The 20,280-nt window shown below is 36.6% G+C and overlaps 1 long non-coding RNA gene across 1 annotated transcript in view; it reads left to right on the top strand.

The window, feature by feature from the left end:
- The first annotated feature begins 482 nt into the window (after positions 1–482).
- LOC309660192 overlaps positions 483–20,280 on the top strand; it is a 71,200-nt gene continuing 51,402 nt past the window's right edge. Inside the window, exon 1 of the long non-coding RNA XR_014263254.1 lies at positions 483–19,973. This is a non-coding gene — a long non-coding RNA (uncharacterized lncRNA). The remainder of the gene's footprint in view (positions 19,974–20,280) is intronic.

Raw genomic sequence — 20,280 nt, 5'->3', positions numbered from 1 at the left:
AGATTCTAGCTAGACTCACCTGACAGGATCTTTGCTAAAGAGAGGCCACGGTGATCAGACATCACCTGCGGGATGATGGAGAATGAGAAACCCAATGAGATATTGAGGGTGAACAGATATAGAGGATGGGCGGCTCTTGCTAAAATGATCTAGGAGGGATCCTGCTAAAATTGGATTTTACAAGGAAGGGCACAGGTGAGCTGTGGAGAAGTTTCAGGAGGCTGAATAAAGTTTGGTCAAGCAAAGAATCTTGGTCATTGGACACAGTCTGCTCACGAAGTCTTGGTTTATATTCTTCCTATTATCTTAATATTTGGGAACTATATTTTATCAATCTGTAAGATAAGTATGTTTTTATTTCTTTGACATATTGAGTTATTTTAGATTTCCAAGAAAGTAATAAGTAAAAAGGCATTGAAAATAATTTTAATATTTCCTTAAAAAGTTAATATTTTTATTTATAGGATTAATGCTACAAGATTATATTGGACATCTATGAATAAATGCTACAGTTGTTGAGAAGCATTAGTAAAAGCTTTGAAATGTAGATTCTTTCTGTTTCAAAGAGTATGTGAGCTCAAAATGTGATACAACTTCTGTGCATTAATGCCTCGCATACTCCCACAGAAGCTTCCCATTATGCCTTGACAACAGCTTGTCATCCATGTGGTAGAAATTTTACCCTTTGAGAACAACCAAATTTCAAATTGTGGAGGTGTTTTTTAAAAATGGGAGCTTTGATTTTATTCCTTTTTTTTTTTTTTTTTGGCATGCATAGAGTAAGAGGAAATTCAAATCCTTAAAGGTAAAGAATCTAATGAGGATAAATTTTACATTTGATCCAAGGTACATTTTCAAAACTTAATACTCAAAGTGCATTGATTTGCAATTACTTTACAACAAAGAGATACCACGTACTGAATTCAGGCTGAAATATCCTTTTCCACAGGCCTGGCCACACATTTCCTCTTTGAGAATGGCTTTGGATTTCCATGGCCTTTCATGCCATTTTTAGTTTTAAATCTTTGATCACAGTAGCTCACTCATCTTCTCTCCAGTTATTCTCACTTCCACACTTAAGAATCAAACAAGCAAACATGAATATACCAGGATGGCTTGGAATAAATACGAAATCCTAGGAACTAGATGAACTTTTAATCAATTTTTCCATATAGACCAGTTACAAGTTTGGCTCACATGTAAGATCTGCGATTCTAACTTCTGGCCTATGTATAGTTTTATATTTTGACATTCATTGGTTAATTCACACCCATGTTACTCTCTTAGTGTATTCACTTACTCTGATGCTACAATATATTAGTAGGTTCTGTGAATAAGAACTACTGATTCTAAAACTCAAGTTAAGCAGGTAACTTGTCAGATGATAAAAGGAAAACACTTCAGAAATGCTATTTTGAAGTAAAACTAAAAGCATATTTCATAAGTTTCAGCTTTTCATGTCCACAAAGAAATACAGGTGCTTCAAATATTTATAATTAGAATAGACTTTGTCAAGGTGGCATTTGTTACAAGTTTTGAATGGGATTAAGGGTTTGGATTAAAAAAAATCTAAAAATCATTAAATACTAAAAGAATCCTTTGGAAACCTGATAATTACACACACACACACACACACACACACACACACACACACACACACACTACACTGCTTCTATCTCACTACATTTAATTCAGAAATAGAAATGTTTTCTCCCAGGTGCTGACCTAGCCAAGGTACTTTTCTTTTGTATTTTTAGAGAAGAAAACCAAACTTCTGAGAAATTAATTTTACTAAGGTCATACAACTAGACAGGGGAAGCCAGAAGTCTAATCTAGGTTTGCCTAATATCACTGCTTTATTTGTTCCACCATATTCCATGCCTTGACATAGACAATTGGGCTGAGATCTCTGCCCTCAAAAAATGCCATCTAAATGGAGAAGCAAACGTAAACAACCATTTATAATACACTTGAAAAGCAGGATAAGTTTTACTAGTTTCATGGGAACTTTAAGAAAATTGTTTTATTGTTATTTTTTTCCAGAGCTACAAATGACACATAACATTGTGTAAGTTTAAGGTGTATAACACGTTAATTTGATACATTTATATGTTGCAGTATGATTACCACTGTAGTGTTAGGTAAAACTTCTATCACATCATGTAAATATTTCTTTTTTGTGGTGAGAACATTTAAGATCTAGTGTCTTAGCAACTTTGAAGTATAGAATATTGTTGACTATAATTACTATGCTGTGCATTAGATCTTCAGGACTCTTTCATCTTCTAACTGCAAGTTTGTAGCATGGGAACTTTTTGATGAGATCAACTTAGTCTATCTCAAAACCTCAGGGAAGATTTTGTTGAGGAACAGGCCTGAGGAGGAATAGAAGCATTCAAGACAAAATGGGAAGTAGGGCATGACAGCAGGAGAAATAGCATATGTAAATCATTTGAAATATAAGAGAACATCTCAAAGTCAGGAAATCATGAGGAGGTACATGTGATTAAGTACCTAGGAAAGAAGAGGATGCGTGGAGTATTAAAGTCTTAGAGATAGATCATGCTAAGGAATTTGGACTCTATAACATAAGCAATTAGAAGCCTTGGGAGGGTTTTAATCATGAAAGGAAACTTCATTTACTCAACAAATATTTGAGTGCTTATTATTTCCAGGCACTAATCCTATTCATAAATTAGAATAATTTCAGACAGCAATATAGAAGACAGGCCAGAAATGGCAAAGAGTAGAGGCTATTTCAAAATGTTTAGGCAAAAATGATGAGACACAATTGAGATAGAGACTAAACCTATTTCACCTTTGGATTAACTATTGTCAGAGGGTAAAATAATAGGAAAGATGATTTTAGTAGCTTTCTCTTCTCATCTTTATTTCCCCCTACCTGCCACGCCTCCTAATACTTTCAATGCCCCAGAAGACCTCCAAGGCTCCACAAGTTTCCTGTGAATTCAGATACTACTCTCTGACTTGTTCCAGTCACCACTGTATTTCATTACTATGCCCGAGATGCTGTCTCAAGTGGAAGTCAAGTTCAGGAACTAAACTTTTGAGACAACTTACCTGTATTACCCTCCCCAGGCTTTTGTCTATAGCCCACAGCTATAAAACTCTTCTGCTTCACACTGTGAAAATCCTTTCCAAGAAGTTTAAGCCACTCAGGAACAACACTGTATGTTTGGCTCAGTTCTCAGTCCTTTTATGTAAAAACTCACCAAGAAGTGGAGAGAATCCTTCTCAACTTTTCCAGACATCTTATGCTACTAACACTTTAACTCATATCTTTTCTCCTCCCCTTTTTTATTCTCTTCATATTTCAGTTACTGAATGAAACTTTAGAAACATTTATGTAAGAAGATGGGTAGATATGAGGAGATAGACAAAGTAGTTCAAGTAATTGAGCTTTATCATAAAGTTAGTATAAAAATGCAGAGTTAATTTTTTAAAAATCTTTAGTTTTTAAAGGACCCAGGTCTGTGGTTCATAGTAGAAAATAGATTTCTAATTTTCTTATTAGAGTTTATTTTTTAGAGTATTTTTAGGTTCACAGTAAAATTGAGTGGAAGGTACAGAGATTTCTCATATACCCCTTGCCCACACACATGCATAGCCTCCTGCATTATCAACATCTCCCACAGAGTGGTACATTTGTTGCCATGGATGAACCTACATTGATACATCATTTCTTCCAAAGTCTGTAGTTTGCATTAGGATTCACTCTTGGTGTTGTACATTCTATGCATTTGAACAAATGTGTAATGACATTTATCCAAAATTATAGTATCATACAGAGAAGTTTCACTGTCACAAAAATCTGTTGTGTTCAACCTATTTATCTCTCCTGACAATTACTGATCTTTTTACTGTTTTCATAGTTTTGCCTTTTCCAGAGTTGGAGTCATACAGTGTGTAGCATTTTCAGATTGGCTTATTTCACACAGTAATATGCATTTAAGTTTCCCCTATGTCTTCTACTAATCTATCTTTGAGAAGATTTCATTTGGAAGCTTATACAAACACAGTATTTCATATCATCCTTAATATGTTTGTTTTATTTTTTTCATTATAATGAGATAGCATTAAAAAGCAATTTTTTTCCACTAAACCCCATATAATTGCCTTCAAATCCCCTTTAATTTATCCCAGTGTGCTGTAAAAATATCATTATTTCTATGGATTTCATAATGTGAAAAAGGGTTGTGAAGCACTACTTTAAACTTTACATGAGGATTCTTAACCTCGGGCCCCTTGATGGATTTCGGTGGATGTGTAAAATATGCAAATGCATTTGTTCTGGAAAGATGGTCAGTAGTTTTCATCAGATTCTTCCATGTCCTTTCATGACTTGATAACTCATTTCTTTGTAGCACAGAATAGTATTCCATTGTCAGGGTGTACCACTGAATGCTGTCTACTTTATCCATTAAAGCCTTTAATATTAATCATAGTTGTTTTAAATTCTTGGTCTGATAATTCCAACATTTCTGCCATATCTGAGTCTGGTTCTGATGCTTGTTCTGCCTTTTAAAACTGTGGAGTTTGTTTGTTTGTGTTGTTTGTTTTTTAAATCTGAACTCCCCAGTGGGTTTCAGGGAGGCATTTTATTTTATTTTATTTTATTTTATTTTATTTTATTTTATTTTATTTTATTTTATTTTATTTTATTTATCATTCTATTCTATTCTATTCTATTCTATTCTATTCTATTCTATTCTATTCTATTCTATTCTATTCTATTCTATGCCACGTAGCCTGTGGGATCTTAGTTCCCCCACCAGGGATCAAACCCGTGCCCCCTGCAATGGAAACGTGGGGTCCTTACTACTGGACCTCCAGGAAATTCCCTAAAACTGTGTTTTTTTAATCTTTTGATATGCCTTGTAATTTTTCTCAATAGCTGGATATGATGTATGAGGTTAAAGAAACTGCCATGAACCAGACTTTAGTAATGTGATGGGAAAGTGTGGGGAGAGTGGAAATGTTCTATAGTCATATGATTAGGTCTCAGTCTTTTAGTGAGACTATGTACTGGACTGTGAACTTTGTAAGCTCTTCTCAGAAGTCACACCCCACCCACCCCTTATGTATGACAGGATAGCTGGGGTAGACTGGAACTGGGTATTTCCCTTCCCCCAAGTCAGTTAGGCCCTTATAAAACCAAAGCAGGTGGGCTCTGGTTAAATACTCTTCCTGAGGGCAAACCTTGTTAAGAAGAAAAGAATGATGTGCTTTCTTTCATGATGGCTCCTTTGTCCCTTACCCTGCTGGCAGCACAAGGAGATTTTTCTCTACTTACTGTGAGAACCTGGTGGAGCTCCAGGAGATAAAACTCACAAGACTGTAGGGGCCCACTGATGACTGGGGTCCTCTGGAGTTTTTATCTCCCAGAATTGTCCACGTGAACCTTCCAGCAATTCATCAGTTATACTCCAGGTTTTCCTACCCTGGAGCACTGATTCCCATGGAGGTTTCTGCCCTGGTAAGTTGTGATTCTTCGTATTTATTTGTCTGTCTCTCCAGTTTTGGAGCCAGCAGTTTGCTCTGTGGCCTTACTTCTCTTAGGGATCTAAGAAGAGTTGCTGATTTTTCAGTTTATTCAGCTTTTACTTGTTAGGATGGAGTGGCAACTTCTCAGCTTCTTACATGCCAGACCAGAACCAGAAGTCTCCGACAACAGATTTTTTTTCTATTAATTTTATTAAGCAATGTATTAGGAGTAAGTAACTAGAAATATCTGGGTGATTCAGTGTCATTTAGCATTCCTAAGCCCCTTCAAATACCTAATTTTCTGAGAGGGGTGAGATCACACCATGAATCATGCGTCTTTTATTGTTGTTACTGACCCCTCCCTTCATATTCTTCCAAAAGATCACATTACTATCTGGCGGCCTTTCCCATGACAATCAAGGAAAATGGAAATATAGTGTAGGCTTCTCTTCTTACTGCTGTCTCCATCAAGAAATTGCACCAAACACTCTGGGGAATTTAGTTTTCTCTACTTTGTTACTCATCTGATATTTTATAGTTTAAGGGCAAGTCTTCATTGTATTATGGACTTAAAAGAAAAAAAAATGCAGTGGTGGCACTGTATTGTAGGATTCCAGAAGCTTTTGGTAAAGTTGTAATTTAAGAAAAGAGAGTTCCTAAACCCATTAGAGGCGTGCAGGGTTTGCAAAAAATATGTTGAAGAATTCCCTTTCTTTCCACCCATATGCTCATAATCTGTTTAGTGTGGTGCTTGACACTTAGGAATCCTCAAATGTTAGTGTATACCAAACAACATATTAGGTGCTAGAGAAGGACCTTGAACCAGTCCAGCAAGACTATCTTGTTCATTCTTTTACACTTGTAAAACTGACCCAGAGGGCTATAGGGAGGGTATCCTGGAGTTCATACTGGAGAATTCTGTAATTCCGGTTTATTAAAGATACTTATTTTCCTATTTGTATAACTCTACAGTTCTGCTTAAGCCATGGACACAGATAGTCCCACAACATAATCTATTTTATAAGGATTATTAACTTGCAGATGGAGGTATGATCTGAAAACACTTCCTCTCAGTCTTTGGTCCAAAAGTCTTAATGCCCCATGTCACATAGACATTTTACTCTGGATATAGCAATTCAGGGATTTTTCTTTCCCAAGGTCTTAACGTGGGATTCAATGCCAAGTTATACATATTGAAGGCTGACAACCAAGGGACCACCTGCAACAGCTTCAGGGCTGTCTTTATTCGAAGTTGGATTTGAATAGATTTGAATAGATTTGAACAGATTTGAACAGATGTTGCTGGTAACAACAGTATCTTCCTCTTTGGTAATGAAGGAAGAAACATTTATCTAGACGTATCACAAATGAAAATAATTTGGAGTTAATTTATACCTGAACACATAAGAAAAAAAATAAAAGCTGTTCTCTCTGAAGCAGAACTTGGGGGAGGGGGCTAATTCACCATTACCACCACCAACAGCAACAAAATTCTTTCTTACTCCTATTGCCGCCTGTACTGCTCATTTGCTACTTACCAAATGATCTTTTATTATCCCTTAATGTCTCAAACATTTGTTTCTTCGACTTGATTGGGAACAAGTGATGAATAAGATTTGCTTGGTAGTCTCTCTAGGCATGCTGAGAAAACTATCACTAAATGGCTGGAAACGTCAAAACCAAGTAAATAAATGTGCTTCAATCACTTACATATTCAATAAATATAACACATGAATGGAAGCCCAGAGTTCAAACTTTTCCCACCCTTCATGAGGGTGTATACGTAAAAGAAGTTTAACCAAACTTCATCGAGCAGTTTCTGGAACTAAAACAACTGGGCTGTTTGCCACACCCCACAGCTTGGAATGTAGGCAATCAGGATTTAGGATGTTTAAGACTCCAACCAAATTAAGTGGATGCAAACCATTGCATTAGATGTTGGATCTGCCCTCCTCCTACTTAAAATGCCTGGGAAACAGGAAATACAAGTTCAATTGAGATGGCCTTTCTCTGGTAGAAAAGTAATTGTCATGTGCCAGAGACAGTGAATGAATATTATTGATGTTTCTATGATCAAAGGACACTTGGCTTTGCTATTGTAACAGCCATTTGACTTCTCCCTTGCAAATCAACACAAGTTAATATGTTCATGATGACTGAACAATTACAGTGAAAAAAAACTTGCTTTTGATCCTTGCTAGTGGGGAGAAAAAGGCCAAGACATGTCCGGGTGGAAGTAATTCAGAGTTGTCTCAGAAGTATGTACAAGTTAGCAACACGACAGTGAGTTTTACTCAGTGTGGGGACTACGCTGGGGAAAAAAGATACCAAAAGTTTTAGTACCCACTTGCATTTTAAGGCTGTCTCGTGTCCTATTTGGGGATAATTTCCCACAATGTGTGATCTTGTTGGTAGACAATGTCTTATTTCCTGCTATATAGATCAAAGAGAACAGGGTACACCCTGATTGTCAGGTAGTGCTAATGATTTAATCCCTTCAGTTGGATTTTTCATACATGACCTGCTCTCTTTATTTTGTGATTCAAACAGGATAGAAGCAATTTTTTCAGATCATTAGTGCCCACATCTGAGCCAGATGAGTGAGATGCTAAGCGATGCCCTTTCAGAAGAGCCCTCTATCAATATAGTTAGCTCCTGATATCATATATTTAGATAGATATAGATATTCTTAAATATGCATATCCTTCAATATATATATCCTTAAATATATATGTATCCTTAAGTACATATGCATTCTTAAATATGTCTCTATCCTTAAATACCTATCAATCAATCAATCTATTGCCGTAAGCTAGCCACTAGATATTTCTGTTACCTATTGTAAAACAATGTCCTAATTGATGAAGAGTGTAGATCAACACATGCAAAATATCCCAGGGGAAATATGGAGAAATGGGATTGATAATCTTGTCTAGATGTATGCAGTTAAAAGTCCTATAATATTCTGGCATGGGAATTTAGTAATCCACAGCAAAAAGTTGTGAAACTGCTAATTCCATCATCCTCTGTGTTCACTTGGGAACAAGCTCTGGGAGACAGCATTGCTACCACCAAAGTATGGTAGCAGGAATTCAAGGCTGCATGGTGGCATGGATCTTTTTGATAGAATTAGATGATTTGAAGAAAGGGAATTACAAATTCAAATACCTAAATTCGAGAACTAGAAATAGGATATTTAGGTGTTTTGTTTCCCACCTTCCACTAAGCATCCCTTGCCCTCAGAAACAGAGTCCCTCTGCTTGTCTGATTCCCATCAGAAGAAGATTATTCTGTTACCAAGTCACCTTAGTGATTTCCTTGAAGAGGAAGTCCATTACCCCCATGTCTCTCCTTATCTCTGCCTCATTCAAACCTGCTGCTAAGTTAGGTGTCAGTATAGCAAAGGAAATAAATTACAAATAAAACCTTGCAAGTTAGGTTGGGGTCATATACCTGACAAGGAATCAAAGACTTGCCAATTTATATTGGAAAAGATCTGGGGGACATGTATAAAAACAGATTTTATGGTGCTCATACAAGACTGAAACATTTTTAGATCACTGGTACCAGTTGCTAAGATAAAATTCTCTCTTGCCATCCTGTGAACATGGGTTCTTACATAACTTTGTTAAAACTTACTCAGGCATGTTTTGAAGAAACTAATATAGTTAACCATTGTCTCCAAGTGACTATATAAAGAAGCACATTAGAAAAATTACTAGTTTAATGGATTTTGTAATTTTGGACATTTTGTCAACGGTTCTCTTTTCAGTCCCTCCGTCTCCTCCCCTTAGCTGCCTACACTTGGTTTTATTTTCCATCACAACTAACTGATATATTCAGTCTCACTAGGTCATGAGAAAAGATTAAGGAACAGCCTTATGTGTACCTTTTAGAATTCTTCCCTCCTCTTCGCTGAAACCCAAGTCCTTCCTTCCGCCTGGCCACAGCAAGAAGAGAGAGTTGAGAACGAAACTATCAAAACCTGCCTTCATATACTCATTAAACACTTCTCTTCTAGACTTCTCCATTCCTAACTCACTTATCTTTTCCAATAAATTATTTTTGTTCCCTCCCACAACTAAAAGTTGCCCTTGCAATGGCCCTAACACTCATACTTTAGATAAACTGCCCTTGATAATAATTATCTGGGAACTGTTTTAGAGAACAGCAGCATTTCTTTCCATAGATTTTAACATATGGTAATTTAATTTTTTTCAAAATAGAAAAAAGTAATAGCATTAGTTGTTTTCATGAAAGAAAAAAGGAAAAAAAAACATTGGTATGAAATCTATAGAGGGCCATAAGATACACAATTACAATTTTTAAATTTACTCAGGGTGGAAAAAATAAACTTTAATGTTCTTTAAGAATTAGTATGGAAGCAACAGTAGGATAAGTGTGAGAAAGGAAACCTAAGGGAGGGTCAATAGAACATATTCTCCTGGACAATCTAAAAAAATTATACCTGATAAATGGGTTGTGGTACATGGCTACTATTCACTTGTTTTAAAAAATGCAAGACACAATATTAAAATATCATTCTAAGAATGCATGCTAGATACATCTGATAAATTTATACAAAGTATTACAAATGACTATGGGAAATTTATTGCATGTACCTTCATTCTATAATTTGGAAGCTGTATTTATCAGAGTTGTCCACAGAAACAGAATCAGTAGGAGATATATATATATATATGTATATAGAGGAAAAGATTTATTTTCAGGAATTGACTCATATGATCGTGGGAGCTAGCAAGTCCGAAATCCATAGGGCGGACTGAAAAGCTGGAAATTCAGCTAAGAGTTGATGTTGCAATCTTGAGTCTAAAGATTGGAAATTCAGGTAGAAGTTCTATATTGCTGTTCAGAGACAGAATTCCTTCTACTTTGGGAAACCTCAGTCTTCACTTTTAAGGTCTTCAACTAATTGGATGTGGTTCACCCACATTCTGGAGGATAAACTACTTTACTCAAAGTCTACTGACTCAAATGTTAATTACATTTAAAAGGTACCTTCACAGCAACATCTAGACTTCTGCTGGACCAAACAACTGGGCCCCATAGTCTAGCCAAGTTGACACTTAAAATTAACCATCATAGAAGCTTTGGAGGGGAAGAACACTTGTATCTAATCTGGTTATAATTGCTTGCAGTAGTTTCTTTTAGGGTCATTGTTTGCAATTGATTTTACTAAATATTTGAAATGATTTTGAATATCTTAGATAAAGACTCCTGTTTAGTACATTGTACTAGAATGTTCAGCCATGGCAAATTTTACCACTGAACATACTTGGATACATTAGACCTATTCTTTTCTGCAAGTCAGCATCTGGTGGCTCATGCTTTGCTTACTCATTTAACACAGCCACCCACATATAAAACAGTGTAAAGAACAGAGTAGACAAGTGCTAATTAAAATTATACAAATAACAATTGTGTCTTCAAAAATGAAAGAATGAGAACATTTTGTTCTGACATATTGAGAATCAGAAAAATGAATTAAATAGGAAGACATGCCAGGATATTTTAAGTAGAGTAGCAGATTATAAGCCTACATGCTAACTGTCATGTGTTACAATTCACTTCTGTTGCTTAGCAGAGCCTACTCTTAGTTATATCTGGAGATTATATGTTAAGAATTTCTGAAAGCATCATAAAAAAAAAACTCCACCAAAACTAATGGCACGAGGCTAACTGTATTGTACCTTCAGAAATTGGGTCTGCTTCTCTCCTATATGACTTGTTGATTCATGTGCCACTCAGAATTATTTTTGTTCTACATCTTGCAATCAATCTCCACGTACAATGACAAAAAGTCATCTCAACAGATTCCAAGGAAAGAAGATAGCAATAGAAAGCCAAATATACGAATAACCCATGTTTGGGTTCCAATAAAAAAGTTTTACTTTTGTTTGCTTTTGTTTTGATAATGAATAAAGATGCAATATCTTGCTCTGAATTCTTTAGTGTGATAACTAAAACTCCCTTTTGCATCACACATCATTTTACATTTTCTTAGTAGTTTCATGAATGTCTTTTCTCTTGGAGATTCTGTCTGTGTCCAGTAGAAGGAGCGCTCAGCTAAACGGAAAATGAAATAGACTTAAAGAAACAAAATCTCTAAAATGCTAGTAGCCCTGGGACACGTATCTATTTCAGAGATTTAGCTGCCCTGAAGCTGAGCTGTAGTCTGTGGATGGGCAATTTTACCTGAACTTGACTCCGGATGTAGCTATTAGGGCCCCAAACTAAAGCATGAACCTAGACTCCACCTATGATGACTTTATGCCTGAGAGGCTGTGAAAAGTGCTGGTCAGGCTCTCAGAAGCTAACGTCTCCAGAGGAAAATCTGTCCCCACATCTGGGGTCACCTTTCTAGACTTTTATCTTCTCCTGGATATTGACCTGATAATTCTTCACTATCTTGTAAGCTTTCCAGTGCAATCTAGCTAATGGTTTTTATATCATGTCCAGCTTTTCTCCTTTAGTAGCAATGTTGGTTCAAAATTTGCAGCCCTACTTACCACAAGTAGAGTCCATCCCATTTCTCAAGTACTTAATACGCTTCCTTGTCTCTCTTAAATTCAGATGTGCACAATGACCACCATATTGAAGTCCAAAGCCAAAGTGTACATAATCTAATTTACTTACTGTAATGTGGATAATGTTGGTTTTAACTTTACCTAATTTTGCTGAGCCCTAATTGTGCTTGTTTATTGATTGCCTTTGAGCCTCTGGCTGGGGCTTTCTTTCAATTAAAAAAGTCTCCCTACCTCAAGGTTGCCTATTCTTCTCCTCCGTGTATGAGAAAGTCCAGCTCAAAATCAATTCCATCCATGCCTTCTTCTTCTACCTCTCCTCTCTCCTCGATCACTTCCTAATTTGAAATACTATTTTACTTATTCTCTGTGTGATACACATAGTGTTTCTGCTCATGAAGGGTTAGCAAGTTTGCTGGACAAGGTGATCTTGTTTGCCACCCTGGATTGCAAACTTTCCAGAGACAGGGTTTAAGCTCTTAGTATTTTCTTCTGAATTTATTTGAGTACTTCAGATACAACAGGGAGTCCAACACTTGTTAGAGAGACACTTTGACTATCTCACTGCAAGTTAGAGATCTTCCATCTCTTTGGATCTCATAGAAGCTTCTGAACATTACCTTAATTCAGTGTGTCTCACTGAGAGAATATCAACTGGTATGTGGTATTTTTTTCCAGGTTTTACTAGTTATGACTTTTAATGCATATACAAAATAAAACTTGAAACCTATGATTTCACAAATATGGTGTGGTAATATGGACGTCTTAAATAACAGGCATGTTACGAGCAGATAAAGGGGACTTGCAAAATTCCTAAAGATGGTAGGTAAATGTGGTAGGCTGATTGCAAAAATAATTCCCATCTGCTCACAGTGTGACTTGGTAGCTCCTCCCAAAGTGTCCTTTTCCCCACTTTTTGACTCTGGGCTGGCCTTTCAACTTGTTTTGGCCAACAAAACGTGGCAGGGATGACAAGATGCTAGTTCCAAGCCTAGGCTTCAGAAACCTTGTACATTGTTGCTCCCTTGCAACCTTGCTGAGCAATTAGAACAAGCAGAGGCTAGTCTGCTAGATGATGTGGGAACAAATGAAGCAGAGTTGGGTCTTCACAGCTGTGGACCTCCTAAGTCAACCAGCTCCCAGACATCCCCTAGTCAGCTACAAATGCATAAGTGAGCCAGCCAAGATCAGCTGCAACTGGCTCAAATCAACAAAATCATCCAGCTGACCCACAGACTCAGGAGCAGGAAAAAAAAATTATTATCATATGCTATTGAGGTTTTGTTAAGAGGTATTATTGTGACAATGGATAATGAATTCAGAGCATGACCAAAATTTGAGAAACATAGATTTATGTACTTTACAAATTATGGTTTTTGATCTTTTGATATTTATTTCATAATAGAGCATGATTCAGAATCAATTCCAGAACAGTCTGTGGGAGAACAACAGATTGAGGCATTCTTTCTTTCCATTGTAATTCAAATAAGTAAACTTCAGAGTCTATTTCTTCTGCTTTTTTTCCTTGTGGAATCCTCTTCCAAATACCTTTTCTTACCATTACTCTAGATTCTAAAGCAGTGGATAGGTAAGGAAGGAAAATGAATGAGGTGTAAAAGAGATCATCAAAAGGAGGGAAGCATTCCAGTCAAAATTGCCTTAATAAATATTCGCTAATCTCTTTAATTGCTTAAAAGTTTTAAATCCAACTATGATTGGTCAGTAGCCCAATACCTTCTGCTTTTAAAGATTTGGACTATTGTTTCTCTCTTTAACCAGATCAATTTTCTTGAAGGAGGTCCTATATCTATTTTTCAGAATGATGTGGAAAGGGAGGAGGATTGAGTTTGGAGCCAGATGGTTCTGGCGTGTGTCCTGGCCTCACTATTGCCTCTGTGGCCTTAGGTGAGTTACTCTATCTATGAGTCTCAGTTTCTTCCTCTATAAATGAGAATGATATCATTTTTAAAAGAGATTTAAGATATTATACATAAAGTATCTGGTACCAATACTTATACAAAAAATAGTAGTTACTTCCTCCCAGGCAGCTTGTTGCTTCTTGGATACTGAGTACCTGCAGGTACTCATATTCTTGACTGGTTGACACATTTCTCTGACCATCCTGTCATGATCCATTTGGGTTGCTGTAACAAAATACCATAGAAGGGGTGGCTTATAAACAACAGAAATTTATTTCTCACAGTTCTAGGGGCTGGAAGTCTGAGATTAGGTTGCCAGCATGGTCAGGTTCTGCTGAAGTTCCTTTTTCTGATTGCAGACTGTTCTCTTGCTGTGTTCCTCACATGGTGGAAAGAGGGCTGGAGAGTTCTCTGGGGTCTCCTTTGTAAGAGCACTCATCCCACTCATGAGGGCTCCACCCTCATAATCTACTTACCTCTCAGTGCTCACCTCCTAACATCATTACATTGGGGGTTAGGATTTCAACATATGCATTTGGAGGGCACAAATCATTCAGTCTATAATATACCCCAAAACACAATGACATTAAACTGATCTGAACTCTCTTCTTCCAAAGTCACTTCTTTTTTTTTCTTGAATTTTATTTTACTTATTTATTTTATACAGCAGGTTCTTATTAGTTAACTATTTTATACATATGAGTGTATATATGTCAATCCCAATCTCCCAATTCATCCCACCACCACTACCATCCCTGCTTTCCCCCTTGGTGTCCATACATTTGTTTTCTGTATCTGTGTCTCTATTTCTGTCTTGCAAACAGGTTCACCTGTACCATTTTTCTAGATTCCACATATATGCGTTAATATTTGATATTTGTTTTTCTCTTTCTGACTTACTTCACTCTGTATGACAGTCTCTAGGTCCATCCACTCTCTACAAATGACCCAATTTTGTTCCTTTTTATGGCTGAGTAATATTCCTTTGTATATATGTACCACATCTTCTTTATACATTTGTCTGTCGATGGGCATTTAGGTTGCTTCCATGTCCTGGCAATTGTATATAGTGCTGCAATGAACATTGTGGTACATGTCTCTTTTTGAGTTATGGTTTCCTCTGGGTATATGCCCAGTAGTGGGATTGCTGGATCATATGGTAGTTCTATTTTTAGTTTTTTAAGGAACCTCCATACTGTTCTCCATAGTGGGTGTATCAATTTACATTCCCACCAACACTGCAAGAGGGTTCCTTTTTCTCCACACCCTCTCCAGCATTTGTTGTCTGTACATTTTCTGATGATGCCCATTCTAACTGGTGTGAGGTGATATCTCATTGTAGTTTTGGTTTGCATTTCTCTAATAATTAGTGACGTTGAGCAGCTTTTCATGTGCCTCTTGGCCATCTGTATGCCTTCTTTAGAGAAATGTCTATTTAGGTCTTCTGCCCATTTTTTGATTGGGTTGTTTGTTTTTTTAATATTGAGCTGCATGAGCTGTTTATATATTTTGGAGATTAATCCTTTGTCTGTTGATTTGTTTGCAAATATTTTCTCCCATTCTGAGGGTTGTCTTTTCGTCTTGTTTATAGTTTCCTTTGTTGTACAAAAGCTTTTAAGTTTCATTAGGTTCCATTTGTTTATTTTTGTTTTTATTTCCATTACTCTGGGAGGTGGGTCAAAATAAATCCTACTGTGATTTATGGCAAAGAGTGTTCTTCCTATGTTTTCCTCTAAGCGTTTTACAGTGTCCAGCCTTACATTTAGGTCTTTAATCCATTTTGAGTTTATTTTTGTGTATGGTGTTAAGGAGTGTTCTAATTTCATTCTTTTACATGTAACTGTCCAGTTTTCCCAGCATCACTTATTGAAGAGATTGTCTTTTCTCCATTGTATATTCTTGCCTCCATTATAAAAAATAAGGTGACCATAGGTGCGTGGGTTTATCTCTGGGCTTTCTATCCTGTTCCATTGAACTATATTTCTGTTTTTGTGCCAGTACCATATTGTCTTGATTACTGTAGATTTATAGTGTAGTCTGAAGTCAGGGTGTCTGATTCCTCCAGCTCATTTTTTTTCCCCTCAAGATTGCTTTGGCTATTCAGGGTCTTTTGTGTCTCCATACAGATTTTAAGATTTTTTGTTCTAGTTCTGTTAAAAATGCCACTGGTAATTTTATAGGGATTGCATTGTATCTGTAGATTGCTTTGAGTAGTATAGTCATTTTCACAATATTGATTCTTCCAATCCAAGAACATGGTATATCTCTCCATCAGTTTGTGTCATCTTTGATTTCTTTCATCAATGTCTTATAGCTTTCTGAGTACAGGTCTTTTATCTCTTTAGGTAAGTTTATTCTGAGGTATTTTATTATTTTGTTGCAATGGTGAATGGGATTGTTTCCTTCATTTCTCTTTCTGATCTTCCATTGTTAGTGTATAGGAATGCAAGAGATTTCTGTGCATTAATTTTGTATCCTGCAACTTTACTAAATTCATTGATTAGCTCTAGTAATTTTCTGGTGGCATCTTTAGGATTCTGTATGTATAGTATCATGTCATCTGCAAACAGTGACAGTTTTACCTCTTCTTTTCCAATTTGTATTCCTTTTATTTCTTTTTCTTCTGTAATTACCATAGCTAGGACTTTGAAAACTATGTTGAATAATAGTGGTGAAAGTGGGCAACCTTGTCTTGTTCCTGATCTTAGAGGAAATGCTTTCAGTTTTTCACCATCGAGAATGATATTTTCTGTGTGTTTGTCATATATGCCCTTTATTATGTTGAAGTAGGTCCCCTCAATGCCCACTTTCTGGAGAGTTTTTATCATAAGTGGGTGTTGAATTTTGTCAAAAACTTTTTCTGCATCTATTGAGATGATCATATGGTTTTTATTCTTCAGTTTATTAAGAAGGTGTATCACATTGATTGATTTGTGTATATTGAAGAATCCTTGCATCCCTGGGATAAATCCCACTTGATCATGGTGTATGACCTTTTAATGTGTTGTTGGATTCTGTTTGCTAGTATTTTGTTGAGGATTTTTGCGTCTATATTCATCACTGAGGTTGTTCTGTAATTTTCTTTTTCTGTATCTTTGTCTGGTTTTGGTATCAGAGTGATGGTGGCCTTGTAGAATGAGTTTGGGAGTGTTCCTTCCTCTGAAATTTTTTGGAAGAGTTTGAGAAGGATGGGTGTTAGCTCTTCTCTAAATGTTTGATAGCATTCACCTGTGAAACCATTTGGTCCTGGACTTTTGTTTGTTGGAAGATTTTTAATCACAGTTTCAATTTCAATACTTATGATTGGTCCGTTCATATTTTCTATTTCTTCTTGGTTCAGTCTTGGAAAGTTATACCTTTCTAAGAATTTGTCCATTTCTTCCAGGTTGTCCATTTTATTGATATAGAGTTACTTGTAGTAGTCTCTTATGATGCTTTGAATTTCTGTGGGGTCTGTTGTAACTTCCCCTTTTTCATTTCTAATTTTATTGATTTGAATCCTCTCCCTCTTTTTCTTGATGAATCTGGCTAAAGGTTTATCAGTTTTGTTTATTTCTCAAAGAACCAGCTTTTAGTTTTATTGATCTTTGTTATTGTTTTCTTTGTTTCTATTTCAATTATTTCTGCTCTGATCTTTATGATTCCTTTCCTTCTATTAACTTTGGGTTTTGTTTGTTCTTCTTTCTCTAGTTCCTTTAGGTGTAACGTTAGATTGTTTATTTGAGATTTTTCTTGTTTCTTGAGGTAAGATTTTATTGTTATAAACTTCCCTCTTAGAACTGCTTTTGCTGCATCCCATAGGCTTTGGAATATTGTGTTTTCACTGTCATTTGTCTCTAGGTATTTTCTGATTTCCTCAGTGATACCTTGGTTATTTAGTAATGTATTGTTTAGACTCTATGTATTTGTGTTTTTTACATTTTTTCCCCCGTAATTGATTTGTAATCTCATAGCGCTGTGTTCAGAAAAGATGCTTGATATGATTTCAGTTTTCTTAAATTTACCAAGGCTTGATTTGTGACCCAAGATGTGATGTATCCTGGAGAATGTTCTGTGTGCACTTGAGAAGAAAGTGTAATCTGCTGTTTTTGGATGGATTGTCCTATAAATATCAATTAAGTCTTAATCTTGTTTAATGTGTCATTTAAAGCTTTTGTTTCCTTTTTAATTTTCTTTCTGGATGATCTATCCATTGGTGTAAGTGAGGTGTTAAAGTCCCCCACTATTATTGTGTTACTGTCAGTTTCTTCTTTTATAGCTGTTAGTATTTGCCTTATGTATTGAGGTGCTCCTATGTCAGGTGCATATATATTTATAATTGTTATATCTTCTTGGATTGATCCCTTGACCATTATGTAGTGTCCTTCCTTGTCTCTTGTAACATTCTTTATTTTAAAGTTTATCTTATCTGATATGAGTATTGCTACTCCAGCTTTCTTTTGATTTCCATTTGCATGGACTATCGTTTTCCATCCCCTCACTTTCAATCTGTATGTGTCCCTAGGTCTGAAGTGGGTCTCTTGTAGACAGCATATAGATGGGTCTTGTTTTTGTATCCATTCAGCAAGCCTGTGTCTTTTGGTTGGAGCATTTAATCCATTCACATTTAAGGTAATTATCACTATGTATGTTCCTATTACCATTTTCTTAATTGTTTTGAGTTTGTTTTTGTAGGTCCTTTTCTTCTCTTGTGTTTCCCACTTAGAGAAGTTCCTTTAGCATTTGTTGTAGACCTGGTTTGTTGGTGCTGAATTCCCTTGGCTTTTGCTTGTCTGTAAATCTCTTGATTTCTCTGTTGACTCTGAATGAGATCCTTGCCAGGTAGAGTAATCTTGGATGTAGGTTCTTTGCTTTCATCACTTTAAATATATCGTGCCACTCTCTTCTGGCTTGTAGAGTTTCTGCTGAGAAATCAGCTGTTAACCTTATGAGAGTTCCCTTGTATATTATTTCTCATTTTCCCCTTGTTGCTTTTAATAATTTTTCTTTGTCTTTAATTTTTGTCAGTTTGATTACTATGTATCTCGGTATGTTTATCCTGTATGGGACTCTCTGCGCTTCCTGGACTTGGGTAGCTATTTCCTTTCCCATGTTAGGGAATTTTTCAACTATAATTTCTTCAAATATTTTCTTGGGTCCTTTCTCTCTCTCTTCTCCTTTTGGGACCCCTATAATGAGAATTTTGGTGCATTTAATGTTGTTCCAGAGGTCTCTTAGGCTGTCTTCATTTCTTTTCATTTTATTTCCTTATTCTGTTCCTCAGCAGTGATTTCCACCATTCTGTCTTCCAGGTCACTTATCTGTTCTTCTGCCTTAGTTATTCTGTTATTGATTCCTTCTAGTGTATTTTTCATTTTAGTTATTGTATTATTCATCTCTGTTTGTTCTTTAATTCTTCTAAATCTTTGTTAAACATTTCTCACATCTTCTCAATCTTTTCCTCCATTCTTCTTCTGAGGTCCTGGATCATCTTCACTGTCATTATTCTGAATTCTTTTTCTGGAAGGTTGCCTATTTCCACTTCATTTAGTTGTTATTCTGGGGTTTTACCTTGTTCCTTCATCTGGTACATAGTCCTCTGCCTTTTCATTTTGTCTATCTTTCTGTGAATGTGGTTTTCGTTCCACAGGCTGCAGGATTGTAAATCTTCTTGCTTCTGCTGTCTTCTCTCTGGTGGATGAGGCTATCTAAGAGGCTTGTGCAAGCTTCCTGATGGGAGGAACTGGTGGTGAGTAAAGCTGGGTGTTGTTCTGGTGGGCAGAGCTCAGTAAAATTTTAATCTGCTTGTATGCTGATGGGTGGGGCTGAGTTCCCTCCCTGTTGCTTGTTTGGCCTGAAGCAACCCAGCACTGGAGGCTAGAGGCTCTTTGGTGGGGCTAATGGTGGACTCCAGGAGGGCTCATGCCAAGGAGTATTTCCCAGAACTTCTGCTGCCAGTGTCCTTGTCCTCAGGGTGAGCCACAGCCGTCCCCTGCCTCTGCAGGAGACCCTCCAACACTAGCAGGTAAGTCTGGTTCAGTCTCCTATGGAGTCAATGCTCCTTCCCCTTGGGTCCTGATGCACACATTACTTTGTATGTGCCCTCCAAGAGTGGAGTCTCTGTTTCCCCCAGTCCTGTCAAAGTCCTGCAGTCAAATCCTGCTAGCCTTCAAAGTCTGATTCTCTGGGAAGTCCTCCTCCCATTGCTGGACCCCAGGTTGTGAAGCCTGATGTGGGGCTCAGAACCTTCACTCCAGTGGGTGAACTTCTGTGGTATAATTGTTCTCTAGTTTGTGAGTCATCCACCCAGATGTTATGGGATTTGTTTTATT

Source organism: Balaenoptera physalus (genome assembly GCF_965194825.1).
Source record: "Balaenoptera physalus genome assembly, chromosome: 4".
NCBI lineage: Eukaryota > Metazoa > Chordata > Mammalia > Artiodactyla > Balaenopteridae > Balaenoptera > Balaenoptera physalus.
This window is presented reverse-complemented; position numbering and strand designations above follow the sequence as displayed.